General features: G+C 38.8%; 1 protein-coding gene across 2 annotated transcripts in view; it reads left to right on the forward strand.

Moving 5' to 3' along the window:
- The window catches only part of ppm1bb (protein phosphatase, Mg2+/Mn2+ dependent, 1Bb), a 45,303-nt gene that overhangs the window by 1,215 nt on the left and 25,396 nt on the right, over positions 1 to 18,692 (forward strand). The gene's annotated exons all lie outside the window — the stretch shown is intronic.

Genomic DNA, 18,692 nt, shown 5'->3' on the forward strand with positions numbered 1-18,692 from the left:
TCGGTATCGTTTTTATTTTTTTTATTTTTTATTAAATCAACATAAGATACACTTACAATTAGTGCACCAACCCAAAAAAACCTCCCTCATTCACACAAAAGGGTTGTTTCTTTCTGTTATTAATATTCTGGTTTCTACATTATATATCAATACAGTCTGCAAGGGATACAGTCATAAGCACTTGTGCGTGCTGCTGTTCCACTAATAGTACTAACCTTTAACAGTTAATTTGACTCATTTTCATTAATTACTAGTTTCTATGTAACTGTTTTTATAGTGTTTTACTTTCTTTTTTATTCAAGAATTTTTTTTGAATTTTATTTATTTTATTTTATGAATTTAAAAAAAAAGGACCTTATCTTCCCCATACCTGGTTGTCCAAATTAGGCATAATAATGTGTTAATTCCACGACTATATATCTGTATCGGTTGATATCGGTATCGGTAATTAAAGAGTTGGATAATATCGGATATCGGCAAAAAGCCATTATCGGACATCCCTAGTTTAAAGTTAAACTAGCAATTAGAGTTGTCCGACAATGGCTTTTTTGCCGATATGCCGATATTGTCCAACTCTTAATTACCGATTCCGTTATCAATCACTTATGTGTCAATACATGTACTTTATAGCAGTGGTCCCCAACCACCGGTCTGGGTACCGGTCCGTGACGAATTTACTAGCGGGTCGCAAAGAAACATTAAATAATTTATAAACGACTACATTTTGCTAGTTTTACTACATTTTAATAACAATAACAGTGCAACACTTTTTCATAACATGGTCACTACTGTCTAGTTTCTCTTGTTATATTCTTATTTTACTGTTATATTTTTATTCTCATTGTTGCTTTTTATTTTTATTCTTACTGTAATATTTTTCTATTTTGTTTCCATTTATACCCCCATTATTTACTTTTTACTTTTTTAAATTCGATCTCAACTCTGTACACTGCTGCCGGAATTTTAATTTTCCTGAGGGAACTCTCCTGAAGGAATCAATAAAGTACTGTCTGTCTGTCTATCTATCTATCTATCTATCTATCTATCTATCTATCTATCTATCTATCTATCTATCTATCTATCTATCTATCTATTTTCTCAGATATATACAGTCATGGAATTAACACATTATTATGCCTAATTTTGTTGTGATGACCCGCTGAATGCATTAAACAATGTAACAAGGTTTTCCAAAATAAATCAACTCAAGTAATGGCAAAAAATGCCAACATGGCACTGCCATATTTATTATTGAAGTCACAAAGTGCATTATTTTTTTTAACATGCCTCAAAACAGCAGCTTGGAATTTGGGACACGCTCTCCCTGAGAGAGCATGAGGAGGTTGAGGTGGGCGGGGTTGAGGTAGAGGGAAGCGGGGGGTGTATATTGTAGCGTCCTGGAAGAGTTAGTGCTGCAGGGGGTTCTGGGTATTTGTTCTGTTGTGTTACAGTGCGGATGTTCTCCCGAAATGTGTTTGTCATTGTTGTTTGGTGTGGGTTCACAGTGTGGCGCACACAAGGTCTGTAAATAATCCAAATTTGGAGCACAGCATCATAGTTTTCACAGCTTTGTGGTTGTTAGAGGTAGAAAGTGTTTTTTTTTAAAAAAAAACAGGTCGGGTATTGAGAAACTTACATTATGACTATAAAAGTTAGCCAATAGTATAATGAGGTTCCAAAGGTAAAATTCCTTATCAAATTTTTTTCTCACACTGTGTAAATCCAAATAGCACAGATTTGTCATGGATATTGTCCAGGATGAAAGGATAGATGCCCTGCCATAGTGATCGAGTGCTGTCACAAGTCCAAAACAGGTGGTAAACAGTCTCTGGATGCATGTTACATAAGGTGCAGGTAACATCAATGTCCTCCTTCTATCTAACCATCACAGTCTTTACAGGGTAATAACCATGAACGATTTTGAAAGAAATCTCTTTGACTTTGTACCTTGGCGTCCATATATTCCAAAAGCCTAAAGCCTGACGTTTCCCGGTGAACTCGCCTCCGTCATAAACAGAACGACAGTTATTTTTGAGTCAATTAAAGCTTCTTTTATCTAACTAAACGTGTACCCACTGCGCCCCCCTTCCAAATGTCATTTGGCGTTCCAAACCAACGACAGCTTAAGTTGTTGCTTGTTAGCCTAGCACAGGCTGTGCACTAGCTAGTAGTACAAAGACAACATACATAACATACAGTGTTGGTGCTAGGAATTTTCTAAATGGGGCCCCAGGGACCCCATCAAGTCATAAAAATGGGGTCCCATTTTTTTGTAACCGTTTTGACAAATGATAAATGCATGCATTTTCCTGTTATGTCTCACATTTTATATTGTGTTTAGGAAAAAAGGTTGTCATAAATGTTAATTCATTATCAATCAATCAATCAGTCAATCAATGTTTATTTATATAGCCCTAAATCACAAGTGTCTCAAAGGGCTGCACAAGCCACAACGACATCCTCGGTTCAGAGCCCACATTAACAAATAATACAAAAGAAAACACATTTTTATGCATATGTACATTTATTCAGTTATAAACATTCATTCACTTTCTTCTTTCCTTCATGGATCTAAACTTTACCGCTGCCGGTAGTTTTTTCTATATTTTCATTTAATAAGTTGTAGGTGTATTTATTTCAGTATAAAAGTGTAAAAAGTGTTCTGCGTCAGTCATGAAATGATGATAATGGCGTGCCAGGGCATACATACATTATTTATTCAACGCTTCTACATCAACTTCAGATCTATCTGTCAATTCTAAGGTTGTTTTTTTTTTATGTAGTTTTTTTTGTTTGTTTTCTGCCCTTTTTGTCAAACAAAACTATGTTTTTCTATGGCAAACACACAAAATATGCAAAATCTTCCACAAAAACTATTTTTCAAAGTGGAATATTTGATGTGAAGTAATCAGAGCCTTGTATAGGTAAATAAAAAATAGATTTTGATTGAATATTATGTTTTGAGCAATGACAGTTTTAAAGAAAAAAACAGCTTTGTTTTATTAGTCAACATCGCAACTTTTTCTAAATTACATTACACTTGTAAGCTTTTTTATTCCGCTTTTGTTATGTATTTGTTTATTTTAATAGTATTTTTAGAATGTGCCGTGGGCCTTTAGGTACTTTATTTTGATATATGTACTGCTCATAAGGGTATTCTCGTAAAATATGTGTGTAAATATCAAAATATTACATTGAATCACTTTTTGTCAGGCAGTATTACATTTAATGAAAATTTTGCATAAATGAATACATCCACACACTTTATAATTATTTATTATGTGTACAAAGAAACAACAGTTACAATTGTATGTATCTTCCAAACAAGAAAGATAATTTATCACATCAACATCGGACTAACAATAGTCCTTTAAATGTCATTAATACCACAGAAAAGGCAAACTGTCATTTTCCGGCCACGATAAAGGCTTAAATAATGTCAAACACGTAGCCTTACAATAACCACGAAGATAAAGTGTTTGTCTTACATGTAAGTAATCCGCTGTGGACAGACGAAGCCAAGCAATGCAGGTTTAGAGAGCGGCGCGTGCTCCCACGAAGGAAATACATTTTTGGCAGGCAATCAAATTTTGGCACAACACCGGCAAATATAAACAAAACAAAACACCTGTGGAAATAAAAAAAAAAGCTAAAAAAACAAGCAAATCGTAGTTTTAACCCGGAGAAGGCAGAGTTGGTCAAAAAAAAAATTGGGATGCGCGGATTTCGGAAATGCGCATCCTTTCTGATTTCAATACGTACAAAGACACAAAAAGTGCGTTAACGCCAACATTGCAATACATTATTTGATATGTAAGTTATGATAAAACTGGTTAACAATAGCTCCTTGCCACTCTAAATATTTAGCCATGCATTCCCCCTTTTTAGGCCAACTATATTCCCTAAAAGCCTTAGAAATGCAACCTGTGTGGCTTTTATCTTTCATTTAAAAGCTAATTGAGATAGAGGTTGACGCTAAATGCAGGAAAATGAGTGCAAACATGGCCGTCATAATTTGGCTTTAGAGGTAGAAAAGTACCGTATTTTCCGCACTATAAGGCGCACCTAAAAACCACAATTTTTCTCAAAAGCTGACAGTGCGCCTAATAACCCGGTGCGCTTTATTACGATTCATTTTCATAAAGTTTCGGTCTCGCAACTTCGGTAAACAGCCGCCATCTTTTTTCCCGGTAGAACAGGAAGCGCTTCTTCTTCTACGCAAGCAACCGCCAAGGAAAGCACCCGCCCCCATAGAACAGGAAGCGCTTCACCCGCCCCCATAGAACAGGAAGCGCTTCACCCGCCCCCGGAAGAAGAAGAAAAAACGCGCGGATATCACCGTACGTTTCATTTCCTGTTTACATCTGTAAAGACCACAAAATGGCTCCTACTAAACGATCCGGGTCATAAAAAGACGCAATCTCTCCATCCGCACACGGATTACTACCGTATTTCACAGCAACTGAACCGCACTGTGGAACGGGAGCACGTACGGTGAATATTCGCTCCACAGGGAATGAGAAGTCATCCTTCACTGTGGTTCTAGCTTGCCATGCTAACTTCCACTCATGGTGATATTCAAAAGGAAGACCTTGCCAAAAGAGACCTTTCCAGCCGGCGTCATCATAAAAGCTAACTCGAAGGGATGGATGGATGAAGAAAAGATGAGCGAGTGGTTAAGGGAAGTTTACGCGAAGCGGCCGGGTGGCTTTTTTCACGCTGCTCCGTCCATGTTGATATATGACTCTATGCGCGCCCACATCACAGATGGTGTCAAAAAACAAGTGAAGCACACAAATACAACACTCGCCGTCATTCCGGGTGGATTAACCAAAGAACTCCAACCGCTGGATATTGGTGTCAACAGGGCATTCAAATCACGACTGCGAACTGCGTGGGAAAAATGGATGACCGAAGGCGAACACACCTTCACTAAGACGGGCAGACAACGCCGGACAACATACGCCAACATCTGCCAGTGGATTGTAAATGCCTGGGCAGATATTTCTGTCACAACTGTGGTCCGAGCTTTCCGGAAGGCAGGATTCACAGAACTGCTGCACAACAACAGCGACACTGAATCCGATGATTTCGAAGAGACGGAGCCCGCCATTTTGGAAGCCACGCTAGCGCAACTTTTCAATTCGGACACCGAAGACGAAGAATTCGAAGGATTTACCGGTACGAATGAAGAATAACTTCAGAAAGTGAGCGCTATGTTTATTTTGTGTGTTGTGTGTTGTGACATTAACGTTCGAGCAACATTACCGGTATGTTGCTATTGCTCTACACCATTTTGAATTTTACTATGTTTGTGATTGCACATTTGTACATTTTGGGACAGAGTTGTTAGAACGCTGGTTTTCAATATATTATTAAAGTTTGACTGAACTATCTGACTGTTTTTTTGACATTCACTTTAGCGCAGCGTTTTTTTGACATTCACTTTAGCGCAGCGTAGGCGCGGCTTTTAGTCCGGGGCGGCTTATTGGTGGACAAAATTATGAAATATGTAATTCATAGAAGGTGCGGCTAATAATCCGGTGCGCCTTATAGTGCGGAAAATACGGTAATGAGCTGCAAAAATAGGGACAGGGAATTGATATAGTTTATTATTCTTCGGTCAATGGTCAACAAAATAAACAAACAGTTGTACATTCATAGATTGAAAATGAAAATGTTGCAGACCGAAAGGGTTTAGGCTGAAGTTGAACACTTATAGCGCCTAACCCTATAAACAATGTCAAGTACAAGATGAACTTCCGAAAATTATGAAATGTCTTTTGTACAACATATTATAAATACACGTTATACACAATATGAACACTGTTCAATTATATACACAGTAAAGGCATGTGAAATGTCCTTATACGCATGTTAAACTTTTGTACCAATTTATATACTATATACAAACAATTATACTTCCATTATTATTTATATCCCACATTTAGTATTTTAATTAACATTGATCATAGTATTAACTACTGTGTTGATTCAAGAGTGATATATTTTTCCAAGACATTGATCTTAAAGTGTTTTTTAAATGTGTGAATGGACCTGGAACATTTTAAGGAATCATCCAAGCTGTTCCACAGTTGAACCCCCCTGACAGAAACACATCTACTTTTTAAGCTTGTTCTTATCTTAGCTTTCTGAAAAGCTAAGATAATCCCAATTCTGAATATATGCATTGTTTACAATAAAGCGCACAGGTTGTATGACGTCATGTGTGCTGTACCTTGTGCTCACCAGATAGCGTCATTGTGCTGAGACAAAAGACGCTGATAAAACACGCAGGGTTTGGGCGCCAGTCCACTTTGACAGATCCTAGCAGCTGTGCGAGCGAAGGCGTCGCAAAGTTGGCTGGAATCAAAATGCTTTCAATCGCTAGCTGGCTGTGCAGACTATTAGTATTTCTTTTCTGGTAGGTTTTCCTCCATGACATCCCTACATTAGCTGTCTTGACAGTTTAGAGGCAGGCAGGAAAAAGGGTGTGATCAACTGCACTCATGGAAAACGCCTCCAATTATTACGCGCAAACAAGCAAAGCGGAGTACTGGATATTCTCTACTTTTCTTGTCATCTCAGTCGTTTTTCTTTACGGTGCATTTAGTACTGGCATTTTGTCAAAAGACTGCAGGCTGGCATTAGGGCAGTTATTGGTGTGACCCTCGCTCTCATCTTTTGTTTTAGTTCAGTTCAGTGCATAGTATCTTGCAGCATATCATGCCTTGTCTTCAGTGAAGAGGCTCTTTTCTATGAGCATTCACACAATATGAGCATCAATGACTTGTATCCATCCGCTCTTTCCGTAGTTCAATCACGGGCCTCTGTAGATTTGCACTCTTTTTGGGTCAAAATCAATCCCAATTCTGAAAAATAAACATGTCTACCAATAGGCCTGGGCTGATAACAGTTTTTGCTTGACGATAGGGCTGGGCGATATATCGATATACTCGATATATATCGCGGGTTTGCCTCTGCGATATAGAAAATGATTATATCGTGATATTGGAGTATACGCTGTCACGCAGTTGCTTTTAGCTGCGGGCATTACACTACAGGCGTTTCTCACTCTTTCTAGTCTCTCCTCACAGGGGCGTAAAACAAGCCCACCTTCTTACATACGTCACATACTGTCGCGCGTGTAGCATCATACGCCCTCGCCCAGCAGAGAGGTAGCAGCATGGCTGACGTTAGCTGAGGCAGGTGGTACAAGCGGAGCTGTGCGAGTGACAATACAAGAGAAGGTGCGAAACTGATCACAAATGGAGAAAGAACAATTAATGCCCAAAAAAACAGCACGGGGTCCATCATCTGGCGGTAGTTTGGCTTCAAGCGGGAAGATATTCAGCAGACAACAGTAATATGCAAAGTATGCAGCAGAAGCGTTGCTACAAAAGGTAGCAGCCAACGTTCCCTCTAGGGCTGCAGCTAACGATTATTTTTCTATCGATTAATCTATAGATTATTTTTTCGATTAATCGGTTAATCTATAGATTATTTTTTTCGATTAATCTATAGATTATTTTTCCTTTTACCGGTTATTTTTTTAATTTAAAATGAAGAGGGAAAAATAAATGTAGGCCAGTTTTTTCAAAAGGCATGGCTTTTATTTACAAAAAAAAAAAAGTATGGCCACTCCGTCAACATTGACAACAACATGACAAAATATTCTGTAACAATGTAAACATTTAAAACTTTTAACATTTAACAAAATTAAAAGTAGCTTATTTGCTTTTTAATGTGCAAATATAAAAGTAAACATCCAGTGCAAATCTTAATATTCTGCAATAGTATAAGCATTTCAAAAGTAAAAGTATTGCTTAATTTGCTTTAAAATGTGCAAAAATAAAGATAAACATCCAATACAAAAAAGTGCAAAACGTAAATATTCTGTAACAACAGTGTAAACATTTCAACAAAAGTAAAAGTATTGCTTATTTGCTAAAATGTGCAAAAATAAAGATAAACATCCAATACAAAAAAAGTGTACAGTGTAAACATTTCAACAAAATTAAAAGTATTGCTTATTTTGCTTAATAACACAACAATGATAGTATGATTAAAGTGAAAGTTAATTGTTCGTTTGTACATAGTATATGTTAATGTTGTAAAAGGTATTTGCACAACTAATTAACGCTAGCCTTTGTGACACGTCTTGTGCCGTGGGGTTCTTTCAGGGCCGACAGACTGAACGCCAGACGGCTTTGCCAGGTTTACAATCTTTTAATTTTACACAAAGTATTTTCTCTTCCAACTCTTTTCTCTTTCTTTCCTCGCTTTTCGGCTCCTCTTCCTCGCTCGCTCGTCGTCCCCTGTCTGTGGCTCTCCTCCTCTCTCGCTCCACGTCAGCTTCACTTTGGCTCCTTCCAGTCTCTCTTTCCTCTCTCTCTGCTGCTCCCCTTTTCTTCAGCGAGAGGAGATCCGCGCACCTGGGCACGATTGCGGCGTCGCTCCCGGCGCGCCCCGCCTCTCCACAGCGTTAAAGAGGAGCGCCCATCTTTGTAAACACTGAACAGGCACACCAAGCGCGCCTCTCAGAGCGAAACGGTGCTTTAGTTTATGAATTTACAACGCAGATACAAATGACACATTCATGTTTTTGTGTAATGATGACAACGTATACTCACGCGGACGATTGACTAGTTGATGGTGATGGCAAGAACGCTGTCGGGTGTTTTATTTTCAAATGTTCGTTCATAGCCGTTGTGCTGCTATGATAGGCCATTTCCGCTCGACACAGTGTGCATACAACAACATTATTAGGCCGTTTATTGAAATACCCCCACACTTTTCAGAGCGAAACGGTGCTTTAGTTTATGAATTTACAACGCAGATACAAATGACACATTTATGTTTTTGTGTAATGATGACAACGTATACTCACGCGGACGATTGACTAGTTGATGGTGATGGCAAGAACGCTGTCGGGTGTTTTATTTTCAAATGTTCGTTCATAGCCGTTGTGCTGCTATGATAGGCCATTTCCGCTCGACACAGTGTGCATACAACAACATTATTAGGCCGTTTATTGAAATACTCCCACACTTTTGACGACTTTTGGCGTGCTTTTTTCTCCTTGCTCGCATCGTCTGCTTTGCACTCCGCCATGACAGTAGTGTGACGTAAATATGCGACGCGTCGACGCACAAAAACGGCGTCGACGTATTTACGTAACCGATGACGTCGACTACGTCGACGCGTCGTTTCAGCCTTAGTTCCCTCTAAGGTGCGCGCCTGCGCAATTGCGCACTGCTCAAGCGTCCTCTGCGCACAGCAAATACATGCCGCGCACCAAATCAAACCCCATCTGAATTCTAAACAAAAATAAACACATTTATTCTGTATAATTTTGCAATGCAACTCTGAGTGACAGTCACAACAAGCGACCCGAACGGTGTTCGTCAACACCGTTCAATTATTGTAACGTCTATCGAGATGCTTTGAGGACAGGAATTATATCGATCACTTTATTGAGCAAAACTGTTTATATTCGGCCATAACCACACCAAAAACATGAGTAAAAAACGTATAACTTGAAAAACTAGTCATTTTCTGCCGTACAAACCAGGCCAAAACCAACTTGTCATCTGTCACCAACACGCATACCACTAAGCCACTGGTGCGTTTATGGCCACACAAAAAGTCGGACAACTCAAACCGCACAAAGTTACACTATGACTCTTCAGTCATACGTGTGCTTATTCTACTGTCATTTATTATTAATGTTAATTTATTGATATTAATCATGGAATGCTGTTACTAGAGAAAGTTACAGGAATACACACTTCATCCTATGCTTACATTTCATTGTGCAACATGAGGATGTTTAAGGGGAACTAAATGTGATCTCTGAAAGGGGTACAAATGATTTCCAAAGCAGGACCCGCACCCAGACATATTCAATCCAATCCACTTTATTTATATAGCACATTTAAACAACAAAATGTTTCCAAAGTGCTGCACAGCAATATTAAACACAATTAAAAACAATATAAAATAAATATGATTAAAGACCATTTCAAAGGGTAAAACCAATTAAAACAGTAAATAGAAAGCAAAATTTTAAAAACACAGAGGACAACAGAGGACCACACAACTCACATAGGGTTAAAAGCCAGAGAATAAAAGTGGGTCTTAAGACGAGACTTAAAACACTCCACTGTGGGAGCAGTTCGAACATGGAGGGGCAGAGTGTTCCAGAGCTTAGGGCCGACCACAGAGAAGGCCCTGTCTCCCCTGGTTTTAAGTCTCGTCTTGGACACCACGATTTGTGGTAGTTGTATTGACATAGTTGTTGATTTGATGACACTTTTGCAAAAAGTAAGTACCGGTAGCAAAACATGAAAATCAAAACAAATACAGCACAGGCCAAAAGTTTGTACACACCATCAATGCGTTTTCTTTATTTTCATGACTATTTACATTGTAGATTGTCACTGAAGGCATCAATACTACGAATGAACACATGTGGAGTTATGTACTTAACAAAAAAATGTGAAATAACTGAAAACATGTTTTATATTCTAGTTCCTTCAAAATAGCCACCCTTTGCTCTGATTACTTTTTCGCACATTCTTGGCATTCTCTCGATGAGCTTCAAAAGGTAGTCACCTGAAATGGTTTTTCACTTCACATGTGCTTGAAACTCATCAAGAGAATGCCAAGCGTGAGTGTGCAAAGCAGTAATCAGAGCAAAGGGTGGCTATTTCGAAGAAACTAGAACATAAAACATGTTTTCAGTTATTTCATGGTTTTTTGTTAAGTACCGTATTTAAGTCGCACCAGCCAAAAATGCATAATAAAGAAGGAAAAAAACATATATAAGTCGCACTGGAGTATAAGTCAGATTTTTTGGGGAAATGTATTTGATAAAAGCCAACACCAAGAATAGACATTTGAAAGGCAATTTAAAATAAATAAAGAATAGTGAACAACAGGCTGAATAAGTGTACGTTATATGAGGCATAAATAACCAACTGAGAACGTGCCTGGTATGTTAACGTAACATATTATGGTAAGAGTCATTCAAATAACTATAACATATAGAACTAGGGCTACAACAACTAATCGATTAAAATAGTTGGCGATTAATTTAGTCATGGATTCGTTGGATCTATGCTATGCGCATGCGTTTAGGCTATGTTTTTTTGTAATTTTTTAATTAATAAATTTTTTTAACCTTTATTTATAAACTGCAACATTTACAAACAGCTGAGAAACAATAATCAAAATAATAGGGGTGTAACGGTACATGTTTTTGTATTGAACCGTTTTGGTACGGGGGTTTCGGTTTGGTGCGGAGGTGTACCGAACGAGTTTCCACACGGACATATTAAGTAGCGTACTGCACGTTGTGTAAACAATACTCAAAATGCCGGACATTTGAGGCATTTAAGAAACCCCGCAAAAGAGGACGTATGGTCAGTCTATCGTTGCCCGTTAGCTGCTAGCATGCTAGCAAAAGAGGACATGTCCGGTGAAACCGATCGCTGCTAGTATGCTAACAGCGAACGGGCTAGGTCCTGACCATACGTCCTCTTTTCACCGGGCATGTCCTCTTTTGCGGGGCTGTCTGGGCGGTGTTTCTTAAATGCCTCAAATGTCCGGCATTTTGAGTTAGGGTTGCATGTATTTTCAATGTACGTTCAGGGTTAAAGGGGAACATTATCACAATTTCAGAATGGTTAAAACCATTAAAAATCAGTTCCCAGTGGCTTATTATATTTTTCGAAGTTTTTTTCAAAATTTTACCCAGCACGCAATATCCCTAAAAAAAGCTTCAAAGTGCCTGATTTTAACCACCCGTCCATTTTCCTGTGACATCACATAGTGAAGACAACACAAACAAACATGGCGGAAAGAACAGCAAGCTATAGCGACATTAGCTCGGATTCAGACTCGGATTTCAGCGGCTTAAGCGATTCAACAGATTACGAATGTATTGAAACGGATGGTTGTAGTGTGGAGGCAGGTAGCGAAAACGAAATTGAAGAAGAAACTGAAGCTATTGAGCCATATCGGTTTGAACCGTATGCAAGCGAAACCGACGAAAACGACACGACAGCCAGCGACACGGGAGAAAGCGAGGACGAATTCGGCGATCGCCTTCTAACCAACGATTGGTATGCGTTTGTTTGGCATTAAAGGAAACTAACAACTATGAACTAGGTTTACAGCATATGAAATACATTTGGCAACAACATGCACTTTGAGAGTGCAGACAGCCCGATTTTCATCAATTAATATATTCTGTAGACATACCCTCATTCGCGCTCTTTTCCTGAAAGCTGATCTGTCCAGTTTTGGAGTTGATGTCAGCAGGCCAGGGAAGCTAGGGTCTATATTCTTCTCTTGATCATCTTCTCTGGCATAAGGGACGGTGTGAGCCAAGACATCCAGGGGGTTTAGCTCGCTCGTCTGCAGGAACAAACTGCCGCCATTGCTTGCCGTGCTACCGAGGTCCTTTGTCCCTGAATTGCTCACACACTCCGGCAGATTCAATGGGGGTCTGGCGGCAGATTTCTTTGACTTTATCGTTGGAAATGCATCTGCTTTGAGTGTCGCAGGATATCCACACATTCTTGCCATCTCTGTCGTAGCATAGCTTTCGTCGGTAAAGTGTGCGGAACAAACGTCCAATTTCTTGCCACTTTCGCATCTTTGGGCCACTGGTGCAACTTGAATCCGTTCCTGTTCGTGTTGTTACACCCTCCGACAACACACCGACGAGGCATGATGTCTCCAAGGTACGGAAAACAGTCGAAAAAACGGATAATAACAGAGCTGATTTGACTCGGTGTTTGAGAAAATGGCGGATTGCTTCCCGATGTGACGCCACGTTGTGACGTCATCGCTCCGAGAGCGAATATTAGAAAGGCGTTTAATTCGCCAAAATTCACCCATTTAGAGTTCGGAAATCGGCTAAAAAAATATATGGTCTTTTTTCTGCAACATCAAGGTATATATTGACGCTTACATAGGTCTGGTGATAATGTTCCCCTTTAAGAAGGTTAAAAACAAAACAAATTGTGGAGGTGTGCGCAGCATTGGTGAGGGAGGGGCAGAGACAGAGAGAGTGAGCGAGTTATGATAAACGCGCATGCGTCGTCAGCCTCTGCTTTTTGTCATTTATCAGATTTAAATTTTTATTATCTATAGCAGGGGTGTCAAAAGTGTGCATTTTTGTAAAATGTTCCTTGTTTTATTTGGCAAGTTGAAAGAACATGGCGCCAGTATGCTGTTTTTTTTTTTTTTCAATAAAATACTGGAAAGGGTAGAAATGTAGTTTGTCTCTTATCCGATTATTAATCGAAGTAATAATCGACAGATTAATCTATTATCAAATTAATCGTTAGTTGCAGCCCTATATAGAACATGCTATTCGTTTACCAAACAATCTGTCACTCCTAATCGCTAAATCCGAGGAAATCTTATACGTCTAGTCTCTTACGTGAATGAGCTAAATAATATTATTTGATATTTTACGCTAATGTGTTAATAATTTCACACATAAGTCGCTCCTGAGTATAAGTCGCACCCCCGGCCAAACTATGAAAAAAACTGTGACTTATAGTCCGAAAAATACGGTACATGACTACATTGGTGTTCATTTATAGTTTTGATGCCTTCAATGACAATCTCCAATGGCGAATAGTCATGAAAATAAAGAAAACGCATTGAATGAGGAGAAGGTGTGTCCAAACTTTTGGCCTGTACTGTGTGTTCACAACTGCAAATAAACGTTTTACTGTTTTTGTCGGATATTTGCTTTTTAAAATGTCCCAAAGTAAACAGTCGCCACCGATTCTTCGGGTGACTATTCAATTCAGATTGCATTCTCGCTTAAAACCGGTTCGTCAATCAATCAATCAATCAATGTTTATTTATATAGCCCTAAATCACAAGTGTCTCAAAGGGCTGCACAAGCCACAACGACATCCTCGGTACAAAGCCCACATAAGGGCAAGGAAAAACTCACCCCAGTGGGACGTCGATGTGAATGACTATGAGAAACCTTGGAGAGGACCGCATATGTGGGTAACCCCCCCCCCCCCAGGGGAGACCGAAAGCAATGGATGTCGAGTGGGTCTGACATAATATTGTGAGAGTCCAGTCCATAGTGGATCCAACATAATAGTAAGAGTCCAGTCCAGTTCGTAATTCATAATTAATACTCTTATATTAACAAAGGGGCCAATTCCAGGAAAAACTCCAATTCCCTGTAAACTAGACCAGAGTGCAGCAGGTGAGCTATTAATTAAATGACTAAGTCGATATTGCTCTGAATGAAATCAGTCAAGAATGCACAGCCAATCAGGTAACCGTATCAATTATTAAGTTTGGTTGCGCCATCTTTTTGTGTCATGGTTGACTACCGTATTTTCCGCACCATAAGGCGCCCTGGGTTATAAGCCGCGCCTTCAATGAACGGCATATTTCAAAACTTTGTCCACCTATAAGCCGCCCCGTGTTGTAAGCCGCATCTAACTGCGCTAAAGGAATGTCAAAAAAACAGTCAAATAGATCAGTCAAACTTTAATAATATATTAAAACCAGCGTGATGTGGGCGCGCATGGAATCGTATATCAACATGGACAGAGCTGCGTGAAAAAAGCCACCCGGCCTCTTCGCGTAAACTTAAACTTACCTTAACCACTCGCTCATCTTTTCTTCATCCATCCCTTCGAGTTAGCTTTTATGATGACGCCGGCTGGAAAGGTCTCTTTTGGCAAGGTCTTCCTTTTGAATATCACCATGGGTGGAAGTTTCTGGCCATTAGCATGGCAAGCTAGAACCACGGTGAAGGATGACTTCTCATTCCCTGTGGTGCGAATATTCACCGTACGTGCTCCCGTTGTATCCACAGTGCGGTTCACAGGAATATCAGTTGCTGTGAAATAGTAATCCGTGTGCGGATGGAGAGATTGCGTCTTTTCATGAACCGGAAACCTGTCGCTTAGTAGGAGCCATTTTGTGGTCTTTACAGATGTAAACACACAAAGGAAATGAAACGTACGGTAATATCCGCGCGCTTTTTCTTCTTCTACGCGGGCGGGTGGTTGCTTACAGTAGAAGAAGAAGCGCTTCCTGTTCTATGGGGGCGGGTGCTTACCTTGGCGGTTGCTTGCGTAGAAGAAGAAGCGCTTCCTGTTCTACCGGGAAAAAAGATGGCGGCTGTTTACCGTAGTTACGAGACCGAAACTTTATGAAAATGAATCGTAATATTAATCCATATATAAAGCGCATCGGGTTATAAGGCGCACTGTCAGCTTTTGAGAAAATTTGTGGTTTTTAGGTGCGCCTTATAGTGCGGAAAATACGGTATTTACATAAAATGGGAAGAGAAAGTAAAAATAAGTGCTGCAGAGAATGAAGAAACTGTCCATAAAACTGGGAGTCACCTCGACTTTATGGCAGTTTTCCCCCCCCAAAAGGACCATAGTCAGGCCATTGTGGTCTGTAAATTATGCAAGGCTCTTGTCCCCACCAAGACCGGTGGGGCAATACCGTATTACCACACCGCCTTAGCCGCTCTCACCCTTTAGAGCACAGCTGTAACTTCCAGGCACTAAACCTGCAGGAAATACTCTTCACAGCTTTCTGTATGGTTACATTTTCACACTTTGCACTATTTTGTTGCACTTTGTTAAGCATTTCTTACGTATTCCTTATATTTGCAAGTTCATTTTAAAAGGTTATTATTGAGTGTTGGATGTGATTTTAGAATGTTGTTTACGTTGATTGTTTTCCATGGTTGTCTTGACATCTCCTTTCCTTTCTGCTTTGATAGCTGTGGGGATTATACTCAGAGGAATGTTACTATTTTTAATAGGTCATAAAAGGTTTCAGTTATAGATATCGGTCGATGTAAAGCTCTTATGTCATGATGTAATCTTCAGCCATATCGTCCAGCCCTAATATACTGTATGGATGTATTTAAATATGTATTAGGGCTGTCAAAATTTTACTTTATCTTCATTAGCCAAACTGCTTTGTGTTTTATTTTGATATCATTTTTTCCATGTCACAAAGGTATTACTTCAAAAAGCATTCATGTGACGCAGCATTTTGTTAATGTGTTATTGTGTATAGTTTAATTCCTATACGACATATTTCTGCTCAAACTCTTAATGGATCTGTCCCGATACAGCATCCACATCTACAAATAAATGTACATAACTTAGAGGGAGGTTTAAAAAAAATCCCTCTATCAAAATGTACAAATATAGATAAAGGTGTCATGTAATGACAGAAAGCTGACAAGTTTCTATTATTAAAGAATAAAAAATAAAAAAAAACTAATATTTGTCTTTAGATTAACGGATAACATTTATCTATAGTCTTTTTATTAGACAATACAAATTACGTGATAATATTACGTTCACACCCCAACACTGCTTTACCTAACAATCAATAATCTTAATTATTACTTTGGCCATAATTGGCAGCCCTGGATCTCATACATAAACACTATATTACTTTGGCCATTAGGTGCCATCTTTCAACATTATTTTATATATATATATATATATATATATATATATATATATATATATTAATAATGAGAATAATAGCGAGAGACATTTGCACAGTGCCTGTGTTTTTAAAAGGTGTAAATCTTTATTGTTTTACAGTTCTCTTTTATGTATTTTAAAATGTATGTCTTAACGTATTATTTTTTTTAAACGGCTCTGTGACATGTGCTGTTGACCTCTTGGCCAGGTCACCCTTGTGAAAGAGATCTTGATCTCAATGGGTTTCTTATCTGGTTAAATAAAGGTTCTTCTATATGCATGCTTTAGAGCAGGGGTGCTCACACTTTTTCTGCAGGCGAGCTACTTTTCAATTGATCAAGTCGTGGGGATCTACCTCATTCATATATATAATTTATATTTACTTATTTATGAAATATATGTTTTTGTTAACAAGTTAAAGATGTTTAATGATAATGCAAGCATGTTTAACACATATAGTTAATATTGTTAAAAAATTAAAGGTGTTTAATGATAATACAAGCATGTTTAATACATATAGTTAATATTGTTAATAGGTTAGAGGTGTTTAATGATAATACAAGCATGTTTAATACATATAGTTAATATTGTTAACAAGTTAAAGGTGTTTAATGATAATACAAGCATGTTTAACACATAGTTAATATTGTTAAAAAATTAAAGGTGTTTAATGATAATACAAGCATGTTTAACACATATAGTTAATATTGTTAACAAGTTAAAGGTGTTTAAAGATAATACAAGCATGTTTAACACATATAGTTAATATTGTTAATAAGTTAAAGGTGTTTAAAGATAATACAAGCATGGTTAACACATATAGATTCCTTTCTTTCATGAAGACAAGAATATAAGTTGGTGTATTACCTGATTGTGATGACTTGCATTGATTGGAATCAGACAGTGGTGCTGATAATGTCCGCATTTTCGAATGGAGGAGAAAAAAAGTCCTCCTTTCTGTCTAACACCACATGAAAGTGGTTGGTTTTTGGCATCTTATTTGTCCAGCTTCCGTACTCCTTTGTATACACTTTACAAGAAATACATTGTCGGCAAACTCCGTAGCTTGCTAGCTTGTGCACGCCAGCTTTCTGAGACTCTTATTTTGTTAGCGCAACTGTGCAACTGTGCAGTCGGTCTTTGGAGTTTTGACGACAGGTACGGCGCCAGAGTCTGTTGAAATAAAGTGTTTCTCGCCTTCCAGTCGGTAATTTTAATGAGCTGGCAGCAGCCAGCGTCATCTCAGAAGACCCTCGGGTGCCGTGAATGTCAATCAAGTGACGAAAGTGACGTCATAGTGAAGATTTATGATCGTTCATTTTTAGGACTATTTTTTTAATGCCTGGCTGGTGATCGACTGACACACCCTCCGAGATCGACCGGTAGCTCGCGATCGACGTAATGAGCACCCCTGCTTTAGAGCTCCTGCCTCGAAAGAAAATAATGTTTGCCTTGGTGCCCTAAAATATGAGCCCTCCTTTAAGGCAACACTTGCCTTGACCTTAAAAAGTTAAAATTTGAGGCCTGTCAATGTATACGTCAGTGCAAAAAGAAGTGAGGAGACTTCAACTGGTGTGCTTGATGGAAAATTTCACTCCAAAATACATCCTGAAAGAACCTTCGATAAAAGCGTTTCTATGATTTGGGCAAATAAGTGACATCCATTCAAGTAAAATGTTCCAGGATGACTATCTGACAACAACATTTAATTTGTGTATAAGTAAGGTATTTTGCTAATCACCGGGGATTAATCATTATTCCAAAATCAGATTTTAAAATTTAACCATTTGAGTGCGTGCGTGTAATTCTCTGTCCTTCATGCAAAAACATTACAGACATCGCAAGCTAGCTTGCTAATGTTAGCAGTGCGCTGGACCCCCTTGCGGGAACAAAACACTACAGAGGGCTGTACTACCTGACACAACACGCACATTTTAGATTGATTCTGAATTGTAGTAAGAATCATGGTTCCAAAGTAAATTCACCCCTGAAACACTCCATTGATGAAGCCTTGTCCAAAGCGGTATAAAGGACTGCACTGTTGTTCCTTTGGAAACTTTTTAATAGTGCAGAACCTTCTTGACACACTCGTAGGCTCCCTTCAGTCTTAACTTAATCACAATGAGCTTTTTTCATCCGTTGGTCACACCCCTCATCCCCGTGACCCTTGTT

This window comes from Nerophis lumbriciformis, linkage group LG39 (genome assembly GCF_033978685.3).
Source record: "Nerophis lumbriciformis linkage group LG39, RoL_Nlum_v2.1, whole genome shotgun sequence".
Lineage (NCBI taxonomy): Eukaryota > Metazoa > Chordata > Actinopteri > Syngnathiformes > Syngnathidae > Nerophis > Nerophis lumbriciformis.